Source organism: Anser brachyrhynchus (assembly GCF_964034855.1).
Source record: "Anser brachyrhynchus genome assembly, chromosome: W".
Classification (NCBI taxonomy): Eukaryota; Metazoa; Chordata; class Aves; order Anseriformes; family Anatidae; genus Anser; species Anser brachyrhynchus.
The window spans coordinates 23,116,457-23,136,650 of NC_137704.1; the positions used below are offsets into that span (position 1 = coordinate 23,116,457).

A 20,194-nucleotide genomic window follows, 5' to 3' on the forward strand; every position below is an offset into this window, starting at 1 on the left:
GTGGACCAAGGACTCCCAGGGAATGCGATGTATGATTGCATTGTACCAAGAAAAGACTGCCTGGGGAAATGAGGCCTGTAAGTCTCTCTCTTTGCTGTTCCCTTCCTTGCGTGATAGCAATATCAGGGTTCCCCCTGCATTCTCCACAGCTATAGGTAACCATACAGCTTGCCTCTCACGGCAGGGTGTGAGTGCTACCCAGCATCTGGGAGAATTTGCCTTGTGCACGAGGACCTTGAATGCTACCGAGGACTTGATGGGAAACTGCTCAAGACTTGAGATCCCCAGGGCAGATCTCTGGTGGTACTGTTGTGAGAAACACTCCGTAGTCAGTAAATTAGGCTCAGGCGAGGATCTCAGTGAAGTAGTAATTTATTCGCGATTGCAATGGCGGGCGCCCCACAAGCAGGAGCGTGCTGACTGGTTCCAAAACACAGTTTATATACTTTTTGATGACAGGACCCTCCCCTGTTTCCCCACTGAGTGGGTAATCCAGGTTCACAATCTACCTGATGCTTCACAGACAATGCCTGGCCTTCAGTTGCCGGCCTGTTAAATGTCAAATTTCTTTTGACTTTTTTTACTGTTTGAAGTGGTAATGTATCTTCACTTCTCTGACTTGACTTAACACCGTGATTTTCACCTAATTGTTCTAAGGAGTCTGGTTGTCTGCATTTTACAAGGTCGCCTGCTAAGTTTTCTCATCACTGCAAGCATATCTCAATACCCCATTCCTTACCTTTAAACAATGTAACTCTGTGCAAAACCAACATTTTTATTCCCACAATTCCCCCCTTTTCTTTTTTTATAAATTGCTGATTATTGCAAAACGTTTCTCTAAGGTGTAATTTGGTAGATTTCTTCTTCTTCTTCACCTTCTTTGCTTTCCATCTCCTCTAATATCATCACCTTATATGAGTAAGGTGGTAGTTTCGTGGTCATTTGTTTCAATAGTGCAGTTTCAATTAACCACTGCACTAGTCCTCTTACACAGGAGATAATGCAACAACCAATGGCTATCAAAACTCCTGCTACTACGATCAAGGATGTAAATATGCCTAATTTTTCTGCCAATTCACTGGCAAGGGTGGTAAACCCTTGCAATGCTCTAGTTACTGTGCCATCCGGGGCAGTATTGTTGGGTATAAAAGTGCAACAATGGTTGCTCAGTATCACACACACACACCACCTTTCTCCGCAAGAATCATATCTAATGCTATTCTGTTTTCCCAAGCCATTTTGCTGGCGGCATCTAGTTGTTCAGCGATTCCTCTTATCGCATCCCTTGTATAATTTATGAATCTCTGCTGATTATAATAAATATAAGTAATCCAATCCACGTTCTTATTGATTGTTACCCACCAGAACAGTGACACAAACCCTGCAGCAATTTGATTCCTGGCTTCCTGTTCATCGGGAACTCCTCTAGGCACCCCAATAGAATCTATGTACGCTCTATCATCAAATGATACTCCTAAGCTTCTTTTACTTCTTCTGGGTATTTGTGATGTTTCTCTTTCAAATGCCAGGGTGAAGGGTATAGCTAATTGAACAAGTGCACAAGTGCCTCCCCAGTTAGATGGTAGGGTGGACCGTAAGATCTTCCCTCCACAGTACCACCAGAGATCTGCCCTGGGGATTCCTTAAAAAATCTTTCTCTTAAAACTTTTTAGTTCTTTCTTAGTTTTCAACAATTCCCTGAATCCTCTCTGGATTTATTCTCCGTTTTCCCTCAGACATTAGATGCCTTAAATACCTGACTTCTCTTTCTACGTATTGTAATTTATTTTTCAATACTCCCAAGCCCTGCTTTCCCAGAAAGTTGAATAGCTTGTTAGTGGCTTCCTTCACAACTGTTTTCTCCTGTCCTGACAATAAACGATCATCCACATTTTGTAACAGGAATTCCTCCTCAGGAGGTTGGAATTGCTCCAAAATCTGTTCTAGAACTTTGCCCAAATAAATCGGTGGCCCTGTAAACCCCTGAGGTAAAACTGTCCATCTGTATTGTTGCTTCCGCCCCCACTTCAGAGTCTTTCCAGTCAGAGGTGAATATATCTTTGCTCTCAGGGCCTGAGAGCACCCCATTAATACCACTGTTATTCCAGTCTAACAATTTACTATTTGAATGCCCAATTTCATGATCAAATCCCTTCCCAACAAGTTAGTCCCTGCCTCGGGTACATACAATAATTGCCCAGAGATCATTTCATCCCCTAGTCTCAGCTTGGTACCCCCCAAAGGTGGCACTGTTATCCCAGCCCCTTCTACCCCCATCACATTTAGGGTTTCATTAGTTAATTTAATCCCTGATACTTTATAGGCCAGTAATGACCTAGCTGCCCCAGTGTATTGGGTTTGATGGCAAGGTTCCGGAGGGGGCTGCAGTGGCAGCCCCCACGAGGAGAATCCAGAAACCGCCCCATGGCAGATAAGGGACAATTTCATCCAGCCCCAAAGGGGCCCACCGCTGCCCAGAGCCAAGCCATGAGCAACACAGTCCGTGCCTCTGTGAGAGCACATCCACGAAAATGAAAACAAACAAACAAAAAACCTGCTGCTCAACAGCAGCTGGGAGAGCGAGGAGCGAGAAACCTCCCCGCAGACACTGAAAGGAATGGTCCAGCAATTCGTGCCACTAAGGGGTGTGAAGGGTTAACATTGAGGCCTGGGTTTAGGCGAGAAGAGAACAAAGGGATTTCTTCAGAGAAAAACTGCTGACTTTGCACGGACGTGCAGTAACTTCTGACAGCCGGCCAAGAGACCACTAGATAAGGAGGAAGAATATGAGCCTCCCTGTCCGAGCGGCCCCCGAGAGACTAACAGAGACTGATAAGCAGGCGCACCTGGGAGGACTTCGGATTTGGGAAACCAATTATAATAACCCTGCCTCTTCTAGAAGTAGTAATGAATATGTATTAGCCTTGGAGTATAAAAACCAGCCGCCTTACGTAACAGGTGTGCGTCCTGGTGGAGCAGAGAGTCCCGGCACACCCAGCGCTGTTTGCTTGCCTCTATTTGTTTAATAAATTGTAAACTTTGATTGCAGTCCTATTTGGGACTCAGTCATTTATAACAGACACCAAAGTCAGCACAGAAGGAGGGGGTGGAGGCGCTCCAGGCACCAGAGCCCAAGCCCCCTGCGGCCTGTGGAGAGGCCCCTGGTGGTGCAGGCTCTCCCCCCATCCCCCCCCATCCCGATGCTTGGGAACCTGACCAAACACCACAGCAAATATACCAAAACTTCTAGACTGTTACTTAGATAGTGCCTACATCCTCTTTCCCTGCTCATTCAACTTTCCCAACTCATTCAAAAAACAGCTCTGTCAAACATTACATACCACACCTTTAACACCTTCAATAACCCTTTTTAACACTTCTTCTTATCTTTCTCCAGCCTGTACTTTCCCATTTTCCTTCTCTCCTCCTATTCCTATTTGAAGTGGCCAGCCTGGCCAGACTTCAAAGCCTGTCCCTGAGCTTTCCTTGCCTGCCATTCCTTCATCTCTCTTCCTCTCTTTTCCATCCTGGCCCTGACTCCCCCTGAAGATTTTCTTCCTCTTTCTCCAACCCTCTGCCTCACTACCTGCTACACTGTCAATACCATTAGTTTCACTCTCTGCTTTTCCTTCTCATCTCGCCTTCTGACACACACCTTCAGGGCCTCCTGCAGGAGGGCCCCCCCCCCCCAGTGACTGTTCACTACATCCCCCCACCTTCTGGAGCTTTTTCTGGGTATCTGGCCAGGCTCCAATCACAAAATGAACTTTCAAGAGCCCTTGGGATACCGGGTCCTCCGGATTCATCCCCAAGTACTTTCTCATTCTGACCCCAAGTTTCTCATATGATTTCTGTGTTGCAGACTATTATTATTCCAGCCAGGATCAGCAAGTGGGTATTTCTGCCCTGGTCCTGGAGGATGAGCTCTTTCCCATTTTTGTATAGCAGCTCTCCTCCTGATCATTCCCATTTCTTCCCCTGTAAACAACAGATTTATATACATAATTCCCCCCCCCAAGAGTATACCAAGAGTATAAGGTAAGTCCTAGGAACTGGTCTAATAGATCAGCTAGCCTGTTGGGGTCCTCAATTAAAGACTTCATCTCCTTCTTAAAACTCCTAACCTCTCTGCTGGTAAGGAGGGGGGGAAGTTCACCTAAGAGGAGACACAGTTAGTGTTAGTACTGTTAGTATCAGGGAAGGCAAAATTCTCAGTACCTCTTCTACCTTGTTCTAATTCTTGCCAGAGCCTAGAGTATGCTCCTTCTCTAGGGACAGTGTTAATTGCAGTCCCTGTCTCCTTTCCTGGAGCGACTGCTGCTGCCACCGGTGCAATATTAGGATTATAGGGAGCATAATTTGGCTCCTTCTCCGAAAAAAAGGAATCTTATTGTTTACACATAAATTTTAAGCCTGAATTTTCATCAGGCCCGTATTTTGGCCAAAATACTGCTGTTTCCTTAATTGGTTCTTTTGTCCAGACTAATACACAATATTTAACCTTTTTCTTTTATCATCTCCTCTAATTTTGAGATTATTTTTCCAATTTCTTATCATTCTTCAGGAAGGACTTTCAGTAGGCACTCCCCCAGGGATATCTCCCTGTCCCCTGGAACCCATATTTCCCATTTTTCCTAGCCCTTGTCAGTGTGCTGCTACAGAAATTTCCCTCCTGCAGGGTACCACACACTAACGTTCCGATTCTGGAAAATGGGGGTGTACTGCCAAGCACTTCCCCGTGCAAGGATTACTGTACACCAAATTTCCCTGGTGTACTCCCAAGCACCTCCCCGTGCAAGGGCTTACCATACACCAAATTTCCCGAGACTCTTCGTTTCTCTCCCTTATCTCACGCTTCGTCCGTCTCCGGCCGCGCCCCTCGCGGAGCTACGGAACCGCGGATCAGGACTCCACACTCGCTTCGTACAAAAGTACCTCTCAATCACACGTCACACAGAGTCTCACCCGACCCCCAAGGCAATACTTCATATTTCTTACCTTGGTCTGTGCACAGAGTTACCGGATCAATTCTTAAACCCGGAGTGCCTACCTTCTTCCCTTCCCCACTCCTTCACGGATCCTGCCTCTTTAATCAGTCTCGGGCCCTCTGTCAGCTCTCCGCAGAACCGCCACCGTCGATGCACAGGACCGCTGAAATCAGCGGGGCATGCCTTCCTGCTGCTGCGGCGGTGGGGCTCCCCGGTAGGTGACTGGATCCCAGACGAGCCCCCAAATTGTGAGAAACACTCCGTAGTCAGTAACTTAGGCTCAGGCGAGGATCTCAGTGAAGTAGTAATTTATTCGCGATTGCAATGGCGGGCGTCCCACAAGCAGGAGCACACCTACTGGTTCCAAAACACAGTTTATATACTTTTTGATGACAGGACCCTCCCCTGTTTCCCCATTGACTGGGTAATCCAGGTTCACAATCTACCTGATGCTTCACAGACAATGCATGGCCTTCAGTTGCCGGCCTGTTAAATTTCAAATTTCTTTTGACTTTTTTACTGTTTGAAGTGGTAATGTTTCTTCACTTCTCTGACTTAACACCGTGATTTTCACCTAATTGTTCTAAGGAGTCTGGTTGTCTGCATTTTACAAGGTCGCCTGCTAAGTTTTCTTATCACTGCAAGCATATCTCAATACCCCGTTCCTTACCTTTAAACAATGTAACTCTGCAAAAACATTTTTATTCCCACATAATCAGCAGAGATTCATAAATTATACAAGGGATGCAATAAGAGGAATCGCTGAACAACTAGATGCCACCAGCAAAATGGCTTGGGAAAACAGAATAGCATTAGATATGATGCTTGCAGAGAAAGGAGGTGTGTGTGTGATGCTGGGCAACCGTTGTTGCACTTTTATACCCAACATATATATACCCAATATACCCAATACTGCCCCGGATGGCACAGTAACTAGAGCATTGCAAGGGCTTACCACCCTTCCCAGGGAATTGGCAGAAAAATTAGGCATATTTACATCCTTGATCATAGTAGCAGGAGTTTTGACAGCCATCAGTTGTTGCGTTATCTCCTGTGTAAGAGGACTAGTGCAGTGGTTAATTGAAACAAATGACCATGGAGCCACCACCTTACTCAGATAAGAGGATGACATTAGAGGAGATGGAAAGCAAAGAAAGTGAAGAAGAGGAAGGTATCTACCAAATTACACCTTAGAGAAAAGTTTTACAAAAATCAGCAATTTATAAAGAAGGAAAAGGGGGGAATTGTGGGAATAAAAATGTTGTTTTTGCAGTTACATTTTTTAAAGGTAAGGAATGGGGTATTGAGATATGCTTGCAGTGATAAGAAAGCTTAGCAGAGGACCTTGTAAAATGCAGACAACCAGACTCCTTAGAGCAATTAGGCGGAAATCACTGTGTAAGAAACATTACCACCTTACAAAGTAAAATAGTCAAAAGAAATTTGACTTATAACAGGCCAGCAACTGAAAGCCATGTACTGTCTATGAAGCAGGGGATAGATTGTGAACCTGGACTACCCAGTCAATGGGGAAACAGGGGAGGGTCCCGGTCGTCGAGAAAAAAAGTATATAAACTGTGTTATGGAACTAGTAGGTGTGGGAGAAGAATTCACAGGGAGCTTTGTGCTGTTTTGTGGGAAAGGAATTCGCAGGTGGCTTCCTGCTGTTTCACACGTTCCTGAGTTAGAGATAATGAGGAAAACAGTGGTAGAACCAAAATCTTGAGCAAGGACAAGATAAAGTAAATTGGCTACAGTGTTAAAGATGAGCTTTGGGCAGTGGCCAATTGCTGGCTGGCTCAAGGCGCGTGTCTGAGGGTCTCTAACCAATTGTAAGACAGATTCGGGCGCATGGACAGCGTGTGGGGCTACGGGGAAAGTATATGTAGTGGTGAAAAATGGCAATAAAGGTCCTGCTGTTGAAGAGCCATCAGGAGTCCGTGTCGTGCGTGCCTTCAAGCAGGTGCGCTCCTGCTTGTGGGACACCCGCCATTGGAATCGCAAATAAAATTGCTACTTCACTGAGATCCTTGCCTGAGACTATGTTATTGGCTACAGAGCATTTCTCACAATATTGGAGCGGTGGCAGCAGCAGCAGCTCCAGGAAGGGAGACAGGGACTGCAATTAACACTGTCCCTAGAGAAGAGCGTACTCTAGTACCTGGGAAGTTGTTCCTACAGAAGACTTGTTGAAAATTAAAATCAAAAAGAAAAACCTCATAATAGACTCTGAGCAGGATAAAAGCTTACAATTGTAAACTAAACTTTATTTTCACAGGTAACTAATGAGTGTGACTTGCGAGTGAGAGAAAGGACCGGCCTATAGCAAATCAAAGTGCTCCCAAGAGGTTTTTGTTCTAGTAGTAGTGTACATATATCTTATTCTTTGTATTGATAATTATTTGGAAACCTGAGGTTTAAAAATAATGACAGGGAAAAATCAGCTATTAATTTTGTTTCTAGTGATTGTAGGCCTCAGAGAAGGCCTTGGTCAATTGGCAACTTGGAGAAGGCATGACCAGATAATAGTAAGACGGGATACCCCATAAAAATATGGGTGACTGTGACAGAGGGTTATGTACCACAATCCGTCATGTTTGATGCTTGTGAGGTGTTAGCTTGTGGAGATTTAAATGCCCAAGGACAATTGAGCAGAGAGAACAAATAACTGGTAGAGACCCAACAGCCAGATTGAGAATAGCTGTATGGAAACGATCCTCTATTGCCATCAGAGAAAGGGAGAAACTCAAGGAGAAAACAGGAGAGAAAACAGGAGGCCGTCTTTGAAATGCGGCAGTTCAAACATTTGAGATTGAAACAGGGCATGGGGATGTGAATGCCTGGATAGAATGGGTCAAATATACTGTCCAGAGTCTCAACCATAGCAATTGCTATGCTTGTGCCTCGGGATGACCGATTGCCCAGATAGTGCCCTGCCCATTGGGGTGGACCAAGGACTCCCAGGGGATGCGATGTATGATTGCATTGTACCAAGAAAAGACTGCCTGGGGAAATGAGGCCTGTAAGTCTCTCTCTTTGCTGTTCCCTTCCTTGCGTGATAGCAATATCAGGGTTCCCCCTGCATTCTCCACAGCTATAGGTAACCATACAGCTTGCCTCTCACGGCAGGGTGTGAGTGCTACCCGGCATCTGGGAGAATTTGCCTTGTGCACGAGGACCTTGAATGCTACCAGGGACTTGATGGGAAACTGCTCAAGACTTGAGATCCCCAGGGCAGATCTCTGGTGGTACTGCGCAGGGACGATCTTACGGTCCACCCTACCATCTAACTGGGGAGGCACTTGTGCACTTGTTCAATTAGCTATACCCTTCACCCTATGTGATGCAATTGCCTAAAGTAACTAGGAAAATAAAACTAACATTCACATTTTAAAGAAAATGTACAGCATTGAAGAGGCTTTCAGGGTAGGGTGTAGCTGCATTATCTGAGCGTTCCCTAGGCTTCCAACCTTAGATGCTATCACAGTGGGGGAACCTGGTGTGCTGGCTCTAAGGAACAGTACGGAGCGTAGAGTGGAGTGGAGACACCATGGCTAGGCTCTGTGATCACGTGGGGACTCAATTGTTCTTGTGCACACCGAGACCGATAAGCCACACTTTTTGCTACCCTGAGCCAACAACCTGTCATGTTTTGACAAATGCTGTACTCTAGTGTACTTTTGCTCCTTATAATATCCTTATAATACCAAAACACCCCTCCATCCCAAAAGCTACCCACCTACGAGGTGCGACCACCCCTCACTGAGCACATGCTCTGAATTTCTCGGAGCCTATTCCTTTAACCAGAGACGGGAAAACTTTTCACCAATCTTAACTAAGATATGCTTGACTAGAGTCACTCAAGCTCCACCTAAAAGATAGAAAATAATATAAATTGGCCTAAGAGAGAGGGGATGTGGGGGAAGATACTATCGTTAGGGAAGATACCAGCCTCAGGGGAGATACCATCACGAGGGAATACACCATCCCGAAGACCTCCTGACCCCTGGGATCAGTCGACGGGCTGAGCCCCTCTTCCCCCCCCCCCATTGGGACACCTTTGGGTGAGATTTGAACACTTGGTTATACTGTGTGTCTCCGTGGAAACTTAGAAATCTCTATAGAGTCTTTGTGCCTTTTGATGCATTAAGTTCCAGGCTGCACACCTGTGTATTTCATGCATGCTAGCTTGCTTTTGCAGACAGTAACTATCGCCGGCAATCCAAAGAACCTGTGTCCCTGTTGCTGTAATAAATTGCACTTAACTGCGTTGTTCCTGGCTGTGATAGTTCTCATTGAACGCGACTAGAGTAAGGGCGGTTATACGTTATTGGTGAATCCGTGATCATGTATTTCAGTGCTAAGTGCGGTTATACGTTATTGGTGCGCTCCTGCTTGTGGGACGCCCGCCATTGCAATCACGAATAAATTACTACTTCACTGAGATCCTCGCCTGAGCCTAAGTTATTGGCTACAGAGTGTTTCTCACAGGTATTCTTTGTGTCTTATGGTATTGGACTGAGGAAGAAATTCTCTTTCTGCCTACTCCTTCAAGGAAACAAATGCTTGAAAGAGGGAGTATTTAGTGCAGGGACTTGGCTGTACTCCGTATAAAGTGACTGCACCTAGTAATGTAAAGGTCTTCTTTCTTTTCCTGCAAGTTGGGAGAGAGCTTGTCTATCTGTTTTATTACAGGCCTTCTTCAAGGCACATTTCTCCTGTAATTCGATGTTACCGCAGTGTCCTGGTTCCAGTTAGGACAGAGTTAATTTTCCCTCCTAGTAGCTGGTAGGGTGCTATGTTTTGGATTAGGATGAGAAGGGCGCTGATAACATGCTGATGTTTTAATTGTTGCAGAGCAGTGTTTACACCAGGCCAAGGACTTTTCGGCTTCTCGCTCTGTCCTGCCAGCGAGCAGGCTGGGGGTGCAGCAGGAGCTGGGAGGGGACAGACCCAGGACAGCTGACCCAAACTGGCCAAAGGGGTATTCCATACCATCTGACGTCATGCTAAACAATATATAGGGGTGGCTGGCCGGGGTGGGGGGGCCGGCTGCTAGGGGATAGGCTGGGCATCGGTCAGCGGGTGGTGAGCAATTGCATTGTGCATCACTTGTTTCTTACACATTATTATTGTTAATACTATTATCATTATCACTAAAAAAAGGGGGTGTCCCTCGGGTCGGGGGGTCCGGGACCAGGCCGGTACTCACCGGGCGGCGCGGAGCGGGGCAGTGAGCATGGAATGTGAGCATGATGCTTCTGTTCTTTCATTAGGCAACACTAGATTTATCTTTTAAAGCTGTGTTGAATCAGACAAGGGTTAGAAAAGAGGCTGGGGAAGATTCTCAGATGATGGGAGGAAATTAACATCTCAGTAGAGGAATGGTCTACTCGAAGTCTTTCCACTTTTTTTTTTTTTTTTTTTTAAAGAAAATCTTGCTGCTTTGTAGTGGTAATGATGGTCCAATGTGATAGATCAGGTGTTGTTAGCAGTCCCGTATTGTTGCTGATCTGTTAGTCTGTTTGGAGAAGAAAAGCTGTGGGCACTTTTGTTGGATGGTCCTGTGGCAATCTCATCCAGCAACCTACTCCAATCTAGTTATGTAGAAGTGAAGCTAGATTGCTGGAGCTGATTCAAATCTGTCAAAACGTCCTGAGGAAACAAAGCTAATGCATCTACTATACACCAAATTTCCCGAGACTCTTCCTTTCTCTCTCTTATCTCATGCTTTATCCATCTCCGGCTGCGCCCCTCACAGAGCTATGGAACCGCAGATCAGGACTCCACACTTGCTTTCTACAAAAGTACCTCTCTGTCATGCGTCACATGTCACTCAATCACAGGGCATATATCACACGTCACACAGTCACTCAAACATATGTCACATCCTATCCCACGCTTCACAGATAATACATGGCTTTCAGTTGCCAGCCTGTTATTTTTCAAGTTTCTTTTGACTTTTTTTACTCCCTTATATGACTTGACACCGTGATTTTCGCCTAATTGCTCTGAGGAGTCTGGTTGTCTGCATTTTACAAGTTTTTCTGGTAAGCTTTTTTATCACTGCACGCGTATTTCAATACCACATTCTTTCCCTCTAAACAATATAACTCTAAACAAAGTAACATCTCTTTGCAAAAACGCGAAAACACTCTTTCTTACAGTTTGTTAAATGGAAATGGATGGTAATATCCATATTTATATCCCTGATCGTAGTAGCAGGGGTTCTGACAGCCATTGGTTGTTGCATTATCCCCTGTGTAAGAGGACTAGTACAGCGATTAATTGAAACTGCACTATTGAAACAAATGACCATGGAGCCACCACCTTACTCAGATAAGAGGATGACATTAGAGGAGATGGAAAGCAAACAAAGTGAAGAAGAGGAAGGTATCTACCAAATTACACCTTAGAGACAAGTTTTGCAAAAATCAACAATTTATAAAGAAAAGAAGGGGGGAATTGTGGGAACAAAAATGTTTTTGCACCAGCATTGGTAACATAAGCACAGGAAGTACTAGACATGCTGCTTCTTAGGAATGTCCAATGTAGGGGATAGAAGGGGGAGAAAGACAAGTACTAAATTGATATTCAACAGAAAAGCATTTACTAGATGCATGTGACCACATAAGAAAGAGTTTTTTTTTTTTTTCTAGAGGTGTTACATTGGTTAGAGTTATATTGTTTAAAGGTAAGGAATGTGGTATTGAGATATGCTTGCAGTGATAAGAAAGCTTAACAGACAACCTTGTAAAATGCAGACAACAACCAGATTCCTTAGTGCAAATTAGGTGAAATTCATGGTATCAAGTCAAGTCAGATAAGGGAAGAAACATTACCACCTCACAGAGTAAAAAAAAGTCAAAAGAAACTTGAAAAATAACAGGCTGGCAACTGAAAGGGATGTATTATCTGTGAAGCATCGGATAGGTTGTGAACCTGGACAACCCAGTCAATGGGGAAACAGAGGAGGGTCCAGGTCCTCGAGAAAAAAAGTATATAAACTGTGTTTTGGAACTAGTAGGCGCGCTCCTGCTTGTGGGACGCCCGCCATTGCAATCGCGAATAAATTACTACTTCACTGAGATCCTCGCCTGAGCCTGAGTTATTGGCTACAGAGTGTTTCTCACAATTATAATAAATATAATTAATCCAATCCACATTCTTATTGATTGTTACCCACCAGAACAGTGACTCAAACCCTGCAGCAACTTGATTCCTGGCTTTATGTTCATCGGGAACTCCCCTAGGCACCCCAACAGAAGTTATTGGCTACGGAGTGTTTCTCACAATTTGGGGGCTCGTCCGGGAGCCAGTCACCTACCGGGGAGCCCCACCGCCGCAGCAGCAGGAAGGCATGCCCCGCTGATTTCAGGGTCCTGTGCATCGGCGGTGGCGGCTCTGCGGTGAGCTGACAGAGGGCCCGAGACTGATTAAAAAGGCAGGATCCATGAAATACCTACTTGCCAATCCTGGCTGGAATAATAATAATGTGCAACAAAGAAATCATATGAGAGACTTGGGGTCAGAATGAGAAAGTACTCTGGGATGTCTGCAGGGAGGTTTCTCACTCCTCACTCTCCCAGCTGCTGTTGTGCAGCAGGTTTTTTCCTTTTCTTGGGTGTGCTCTCACAGAGGCACAAACTGCATTGCTCGGGGCTTGGCTCTGGGCCGTGGTGGGCCCCTTTGGGGCCGGCTGAAACTGGCCCTTATCTAACATGGGGCAGCTGCTGGATTCTTCTCATAGGAGCTGCCACAGCAGCCCCTCACTACCAGAACCTTGCCATGTGAACGCAATACACTGGGGCAGCTAGGTCATTACTGGCCTGTAAAGTATCAGGGATTAAATTAACTAATGAAACCCTAAATGTGATGGGGGTAGAAGGGGCTGGGATAACAGTGCCACCTTTGGGGGATACCAAGCTGAGACTAGGGGATAAAATGATCTCTGGGCAATTATTGTATGTACCCGAGGCAGGGGCTAACTTTTTGGGAAGGGATTTGATGATGAAATTGGGCATTCGAATAGTAAATTGTTAGGCTGGAATAACAGTGTTATTAATGGGGTGCTCTCAGGCCCTGAGAGCAAAGATATATTTGCCTTTGAGTGGAAAGACCCTGAAATGGGGCAGAAGCAGCAGTACAGATGGACAATTTTACCTCAGGGGTTTACCTCAGAGCCTATGTTATTGGCCACAGAGTGTTTCTCACAATACCAAAACATGCTTTCTTGCTGTAGACTTCAAATGCCTTAACACACTGAGATGTGACAGTCACAGAGATGAGAAGTAAAACACGGATTTGTGTCGTAAGTTGTCTAACTTCAGTGGCATCTCCATGCATCTGTTCAAGACTAGAGCTCAAAGACAAATTACATATGCATCAAAAGGGAAGATGGTCAGATATTTACAATCTCATATATATTTGTCCTTTGGGATCCTATAAATAAAGATAGCTATTGCTCTTTATCCAACAACCCAGTGTCTTGATGAGGAAAAGGCTGAGGTGCTCAATGCTTTCTTTGCCTCAGTCTTTAGCGGCAATACCGGTTGTTCTCCGGATACCTGGTACCCTGAGCTGGTGGAAGGGGATGGGGAGCAGGATGTGGCCCTCACTATCCGTGAGGAAATGGTTGGTGACCTGCTACAACACTTGGATGTACGCAAGTCGATGGAACCCAATGCGATCCACCCGAGGGTACTGAGAGAACTGGCGGAGGAGCTGGCCAAGCCGCTTTCCATCATTTTTCAGCAGTCCTGGCTATCAGGGGAGGTCCCAGTCGACTGGCGGCTAGCAAACGTGACGCCCATCTACAAGAAGGGCCGGAGGGTAGACCCAGGGAACTACAGGCCTGTTAGCTTGACCTCAGTGCCAGGGAAGCTCATGGAGCAGATTATCTTGAGTGTCATCACGCGGCACTTGCAGGGCAACCAGGCGATCAGGCCCCAGTCAGCATGGGTTTATGAAAGGCAGGTCCTGCTTGACAAACCTGATCTCCTTCTATGACCAAGTGACGCGCTTGGTGGATGAGGGAAAGGCTGTGGATGTGGTCTACCTTGACTTAAGTAAGGCTTTTGACACCGTTTCCCACAGCATTCTCCTCAAGAAACTGGCTGCTCGGGGCTTGGACTGGCGTACGCTTCGTTGGGTTAAAAACTGGCTGGGTAGCCGGGCCCAAAGAGTTGTGGTGAATGGAGTCAAATCCAGTTGGAGGCCGGTCACTGGTGGAGTCCCCCAGAGCTCAGTGCTGGGGCCGGTCCTCTTTAATATCTTTATCGATGACCTGGATGAGGGGATCGAGTGCACCCTCAGTAAGTTTGCAGACGACACCAAGTTAGGTGCGTGTGTCGATCTGCTCGAGGGTAGGAAGGCTCTGCAGGAGGATCTGGATAGGCTGGAGCGATGGGCTGAGGCCAACTGTATGAAGTTCAACAAGGCCAAGTGCCGGGTCCTGCACCTGGGGTAGAACAACCCCAAGCAGCGCTACAGGCTGGGAGATGAGTGGTTGGAAAGCTGCCTGGCAGAGAAGGACCTGGGAGTACTGGTTGATAGGCAGCTGAATATGAGCCAGCAGTGTGCCCAGGTGGCCAAGAAGGCCAACAGCATCCTGGCTTGTATCAGAAGCAGTGTGGCCAGCAGGTCTAGGGAGGTGATTGTCCCCCTGTACTCGGCTCTGGTGAGGCCGCACCTCGAGTACTGTGTTCAGTTTTGGGCCCCTCGCTACAGGAAGGACATGGAGGTGCTCGAGAGAGTCCAGAGAAGGGCAATGAAGCTGGTCAGGGGTCTGGAGAACAAGGCTTATGAGGAGCGGCTGAGGGAGCTGGGGTTGTTTAGCCTCGAGAAGAGGAGGCTCAGGGGAGACCTCATCGCTCTCTATAGGTACCTTAAAGGAGGCTGTAGCGAGGTGGGGGTTGGTCTGTTCTCCCACGTGCCTGGTGACAGGATGAGGGGGAATGGGCTAAAGTTGCAGCAGGGGAGGTTTAGGTTGGATGTTAGGAAGAACTTCTTTACTGAAAGGGTTGTTAGGCATTGGAATGGGCTGCCCAGGGAGGTGGTTGAGTCACCATCCCTGGAGGTCTTTAAAAGACGTTTAGATGTAGCTCTTAGTGATATGGTTTAGTGGAGGACTTGTTAGTGTTAGGTCAGAGGTTGGACTAGATGATCTTGGAGGTCTCTTCCAACCTAGACGATTCTGTGATTCTGTGATTCTGTCTTTTTGTTTGTGTGTGTTTTTCTTCACTTTCGGCTTTTGCTTCTAATACAAGACTAAGCTGGAGGACCTTGTTAGTGTATCTGTTCCAAGAAGTGGAAAGAACAATCTGCTTTCTGGTACAGATTTAGTACATCTTTGAAGTTCTGATAAATCTAACAAAAATCCTAAAGAGACATTTTTATTTTGTGTGGAATGGATATGCTACAAAACAGGAATGGATACGCTATAATACAAATGTGTTAATTTAAGCACAGGAGAGGCACGGGATAACTGTTTTCTTTATTTTTGAGCAACTGTGACTTGCTGAGCAATACCTAGAGGGCAGGGACAGGAATCCTTCTGGCAGCTCATGCCTGTGCTGCTGGTGTGACACATAAAGTAGCCTTTATATCCCAGTCCTGAGGGCGAGTGAGAGGAGCAGGTTGACCCCACAGTGCTGGAGGGATGTGGGAAGGGTACTCTGGTAGCTTGAAGCAGCAGGATAGATGGGTTTGGTTTCAGATCCACATGCATCCCTTTGGAGTCAGCCTGTGAGAGCATTACTGGTGACTGTAACAAGCACAATTTATACTGAAGTCTCTCCTGTGGGAAAGTCATAGAATCACAGGATGGTTTGGGTTGGAAGGGACCTTAAAGATCATCTAGTTCCAACCTCCCTACCGTGGGCAGGGATGCCACCCACTAGATCAGGTTGCCCAAGGACTCATCCAACCTGGCCTTGAACACCTCCAGGGATGGGGCATCCACAACCTCTCCGGGCAACCTGTTGCAGTGCCTCACCAAACCTTCTCTCTCTGTGAAGAATTTCAGAGGGTGGTGAGGCACTGGAACGGCGCACAAGCATCAAACGTGCCATTGCGAGCCTGAGGGGGCTCACATCTGCCATCAGCTGAGCTTTGCAACTCTGGCCCACGATCCACTTAGTGAGACCCTTTTACTTGGCAGGCGGCTTAGCTGATCCAACTAACTTGGGGAAAACAGACTCCACAATCAGTAAGATTGTAAAGTAGGTATGTTTATTCAGCGCTGGGCAGCACGGGGGGTAGTCCCCCCAAAGTCGTGTGCACCTGACGCGGCAACTTGCCATGGTTATATGCAGCAAAGAGTTACATATGCATGAAGTTTCACAATACGCCTATACATACTCATAACCTGTCCCCGCTTCATATTAAAATTAGTTCCAAGGAGTCATTTCCATAAGCTCCTCCCATCTGCGCTTGCGCAGTGTCTCCTGGTGGTGGTTGCCGGGGGTCATGGGGATGAAGGTTGATGACTCTTCCTCGTCACCGCTAGTTGACTTCTTGTCTTTGCACAGACTCAGTTGCTCCTTGGCTCTTGTCCATCCGCAAGACCAGTTCCTTCCAGTTTTTTAAGATAGGCTCACACTTATTAGGAAACTGACCTTGGTAATGGGTCCAAGGCTTCTTGCTTTAATTAATTTGCACAATGCACCATAGTTAGCAAAGACACTAAGTAGCATCCTAGTTTCATGCCGTCAGCACTCTATCTCTACTTGATAAGATTCCCCTAACTCCCTCTCTCACCACTGGTGGTCCCTGAGCATGTTTGAGGCTCTGACTACGGGGCCTCAGGGACAAGGTGCTTGCAGGTGCCCTGTTGTGTCACCAAACTTCCTCATTTCAGGGCAACCAAAGGGCAGATGGGGATATTTACGTTTACTCATTCCTTTATTAAAACCGAGGTGGCTATACTTTTTCTTATGTGTGCTTTTAGCGTGCGTGCCTCTAGCGAGAAAACCTAATGACAGGACAGGACAGGACAGGACAGGACAGGACAGGACAGGACAGCCCCCCCCACCGCTATTTCACCGCCGCCATCCCTCCTACTACCCCGCCTGGTGACGTCACCGGCGAGCATTCCCCTTCCCGATTGGGCGGCCGTGGGGCCAGCTGACCTGGCAGCGTGACGTCAGCGCCTCACCGGGGCGGCGAGGAGGAGGTGGTCAGGCAGGCAAGATGGCGGCACCTGGTGGTGGGGCCGGCGGCGCGCGGGGAGTCTAGGGGCCAGCGGTCGCGGTCTGGGGGCCGCAAGGTAACGGTTAAGGTTGAGGGAAGGGGGAGGGTTGGGGGGTATCCGTCGCCGTTATGGGCCCGGGGGGGTGCCGGTTGCTCGCCTGGGGGGGGACTCTCGGGAAGCTGCGGTGGAGGGGAGTGGGGCGGCGGTGGTGTCCGGCCTGGGGCGAGGCAGTGGAATGCCTAGTTTCCAATTATGGAAACTAGTAACAGAATAAATGATTTTGCTAGTTGTGAGAGTTGTGAGCTCCCAGTTAGTCTGGTCTACGTTGCTGGAGGTCAACGTTCGTCATGGCTATCTACTAGGTCACGTGAAAGAGTTGACTTAAGCCCTTTCCTAATGTTTGCCTTTGTGCTTCCATGGTTTGACATCTCTAGGGTAGCAGCAGATGAAGTCATGACTAGTGAGATTTATTCCCTGAGCTTTGGAGGTTGGATTTCTAAGAGTCTGCGTGTTGCAAGTTGTGCTGTGTCACGTGTAAGTGCTGTGCTTAATCTAGACATCGAGATGTACTTGTATGTTCGATTTGATTTGCTTCATCAGCTCTGGACTCTAAAATAAAATTATTTTCTTTGTTTGTAAATGATCTGTGAAGTAGTTGTTAAAGGATATGTATTTCCTTATCTAATGCAGCAAAGCTATCCTGGGTTCTACCCTAGTGACTAATACTGTCATGTGGTGTCCTTGCACAGTAATCTATAATACTTTGAAATAAAAATATAGGAGGTACTTGTAGTAGGGGAAGGTATTTATATGAATAAAATCACTTAGTTATCTGGAATAAAACTTTGTGGTGGAAAAAGTATAGAAAAGCTTTATGCTGTAACACAGTCCTAGAAAAGCATGTGTTCTTAATCTCATAATTATTAGGTCACCACAAGCAGTTTGCTGCCAGTCTGTTTGACTTCTCTTAAAAAAAAAAAAGCGACTTTCATTTTTCTTACTGTGTTCATAATAGCGTATATTTTTTAGAATGTGACTTTCAGAAAGTACCTTAAGGTCCTTTATTGGGAAGAGAGGGAATAAGTTGATGTACCTCAAGTCAGGTTGGAGTTTTATGAACAAAAATGGATGGAAAAGTAATTCAAACTAACAGTGCACTTTGGGAGGAGTAATGAGTCAAATATTTTGGGGAGCAGATTTCTGTATTTATTATATGGTTTATTAGGAACTCACCGATTTCATAAACAAGATTAGTTATTAAGCTGTAATTCTGTCAGTGGTCATGGGCTGTCAGGGCTCTATACCTGCAATTACTTTTGCAACTAAGCACTTAAATATTTGAAGTGTCATCCTCTAGATAATATCCTGAGGATTAATATTAAGAAAATGTTTGGGGAAGAAAATTTATCAAGTTTTAAATACTCATTTTAATATGAGTAACTATCAGACTTTGGAGTGAGGGGAGATGCATTTCAGGACTCCTACAACTAACAGTCTCGTGCCACAGCAAAGCTAGCAAAAATGACTGTCTCAGAAGTGCTAAGAGATGGTGGGATGCAAAATGCAATTACTTTACACCAGTGAATAGTCTGTAAAAGAGCAGCTGCTAGATGCTAGTCGGTGTCTTGACAGAGGGCAGCTCTCAGTATCTGCAGTTAGAGGCTTCCTTCTTGTCTGTACCTTCTTTTTTGTAGAAAGGAGTTGAATGCATAATTGCTGTAATTTGCCTGGAGTTCTTTGGATAGCTGGTAAAAAGCCCATAAATGCCCATAATGTATTTCTAGACTGATGAATGCCTGAGCTTATCAATGTACATTTTTGTAAAGCAAATGCAAATAGAGAGGGTAAAAAGCTTGTTGCTTTTATGTAACACTGCTCAGTATCTCTTTATAAGCCAAGGGAAAGCTAACAAATTCAAGTGTGGACACAAAAGCAATACTCTTTGTTCCATAATCTTTTCAAAATGATGATCTTCAATTGGAAAAGTCTTAGCTGTAGCTTAAAGAACCCACAAGTATATGATGAGATATAAGGTAAATGAAGAGAAAGGTGAAGAAGCTGATGGTGTCACAAGTAGCTGTGTGGTCTAAGCTGCTTTTGGAGCTGGGTACTAACTCCAGAAATGTACCTTTGGGTGACGCAGTGGCTGTGCCACATCTACTCATGTAATGTGCTAACACCATCCTTTCCATACCTGAATGTGCACATTGCATGTGTGTGAGAAACACTCCGTAGCCAATAACTTAGGCTCAGGTGAGGATCTCAGTGAAGTAGCATTTTTATTCGCGATTGCAATGGTGGGCGTCCCACAAGCAGGAGCGCACCTACAAGTTACATAGCACAGTTTATATACTTCATATTTTCCTCAATGACCGGGACCCTCCCCTGTTTCCCCACTGAGTGGGTAATCCAGGTTCACAATCTATCCCCTGCTTCATAGACAGTACATGGCTTTCAGTGGCTGTCCTGTTATTTTTCAAATTTCTTTTGACTTTTTTACTCTGTAAGGTGGTAATGTTTCTTACACAGTGATTTCCGCCTAATTGCTCTAAGGAGTCTGGTTGTCTGCATTTTACAAGGTCCTCTGCTAAGCTTTCTTATCACTGCAAGCATATCTCAATACCACCTTCCTTACCTTTAAACAATGTAACTCTGTGCAAAAACATTTTTATTCCCACAATTCCCCCCTTTTTCTTCTTTATAAATTGCTGATTTTTGTAAAACTTTTCTCTAAGGTGTAATTTGGTAGATACCTTCCTCTTCTTCACTTTCTTTGCTTTCCATCTCCTCTAATGTCATCCTCTTATCTGAGTAAGGTGGTGGCTCCATGGTCATTTGTTTCAATAGTGCAGTTTGAATTAACCACTGTACTAGTACTCTTACACAGGGGGTAGTGCAACAACTGATGGCTGTCAAAACTCCTGCTACTATGATCAAGGATGTAAATATGCCTAATTTTTCTGCCAATTCCCTGGCAAGGGTGCTAAGCCCTTGCAATGCTCTAGTTACTGTG

The 20,194-nt window shown here is 45.9% G+C and overlaps 1 protein-coding gene across 15 annotated transcripts in view; it reads left to right on the plus strand.

Annotated features, from left to right (window-relative positions):
- Window positions 1-17,110: 17,110 nt before the first annotated feature.
- The window catches only part of LOC308184746 (ubiquitin-associated protein 1-like), a 92,752-nt gene continuing 89,668 nt past the window's right edge, over window positions 17,111-20,194 (plus strand). For 13 of the 15 annotated variants that reach the window (XR_013942896.1, XR_013942897.1, XR_013942898.1 and 10 more), the window contains exon 1: window positions 17,118-17,256. The gene's annotated coding sequence lies outside the window, so the exon portion shown is untranslated. Of the gene's footprint in view, window positions 17,257-20,194 lie in introns of all 15 variants that reach the window. The other 2 variants (XR_013942895.1, XM_080572180.1) reach the window with 1 other exon arrangement.